The sequence below is a fragment of the Triticum dicoccoides genome, chromosome 7A (assembly GCF_002162155.2).
Source record: "Triticum dicoccoides isolate Atlit2015 ecotype Zavitan chromosome 7A, WEW_v2.0, whole genome shotgun sequence".
Classification (NCBI taxonomy): domain Eukaryota; kingdom Viridiplantae; phylum Streptophyta; class Magnoliopsida; order Poales; family Poaceae; genus Triticum; species Triticum dicoccoides.
In genome coordinates, this window is record NC_041392.1 from 382984087 (window position 1) to 382985327 (window position 1241).

The 1241-nt window shown below is 60.9% G+C and overlaps 1 protein-coding gene across 2 annotated transcripts in view; it reads left to right on the forward strand.

The window, feature by feature from the left end:
* Window positions 1–1241, forward strand: part of LOC119329279 (LRR receptor kinase BAK1) — a 13491-nt gene that overhangs the window by 945 nt on the left and 11305 nt on the right. The window lies entirely within an intron of this gene.

Here is a 1241-nt window from a genome sequence, read left to right on the forward strand (position 1 = left end):
TGTTTTTGGAAGCGTCTTCTTGTTAGATTTAAACTCGTGGTTTGCTTACTTGTGCCCGTGTTGATACACTTCCAGTTGGTTTGCTTACTCCTGTGAATTGTTCGTCGCCTGCGGTTTGCTTGAGCCTGATTGGTGTACTCTGGGGTTGATTAGTGTTAAACCTCATGTATTTGTATGTATACCGTAGAGAGTCAGAGCGTGCGTGTGTGCAGTTTTCAGAGTCAGCACACACGATCACCTCCTCACGGCATGGCCCGGCCACGATCACCATCGTGGGCTCGCGCCCTCTGCCCCTGTATAAATGTAACCCTGCTGATCAATGCAAAGCGTGTTCGATCTCTTCTCCCTCAAACATGGTATCAGATGCAGAGGAAAACAACCCCTTCGCGCCTGCCCAACCCCCTTCGGCTGCCATGGACACCAACCCTCTCGCCTCCCCCAACTCCTCCGACGATGATGCTCCTCCGCCGGCTGGCGTCATTCACGCCCCCGCCCTGGCTAGCGCTCCGCCCGCGCCACCGGCTGATCCCGCACCCGTGCTGGCCCCCGGCGCGTTTCCCTCCTCCGTGCTCCAGACGATCGACATCCGTCACCACGTCCCCATCACCCTGGATCTGCATGCCGGCAACTACGCGCAATGGCGTCGCTTCTTCTTCACCATCGTCGGCATGTTTGGCGTCCGCGATCACCTCGTCGCCCCCGCTGCTCCGCGTCGCCGTGACCCCGAGTGGGTTATGGTTGACCACTGCATCGTCCACTGGCTGTACGCCACGATCTCGCCGAAGCTGCTCGATGCAGTCATGCAGCCCAACGACACCGCCGACATCCTCTAGGGCGCCATCGAGGAGATCTTCCACGCCAACCAACTCTCCTGCGCCGTGTACATCGACGCGGAGTACCACGCCGTGGTCTAGGGCGACCTGACGGTCATGCAGTACTTCGCTCGCCTGAAGACCTTCATCGACCAGCTTCGCGACCTCGGGCAACCGGTCGGCGACACGCAACAGCTCTTCCACATGCTGCGCGGCCTCGGCCGTCAGTACCACTGTGCGATCCCGCACCTTACCGCGCGCAGTCCGCTGCCCACCCTTCTTCAGGCGCGCTCTTTTCTCCTCCTGGAGGAACACCGCGCGGAATAGTCTGCTCGTCTTCAGTCCGCGCACGCGCTCATCGCGGCTCGGCCTCCGGCTCCCCCTGTCGCTCCGCCCGCTACTACTGATGGTATCGCGGGGCGTGGGCGC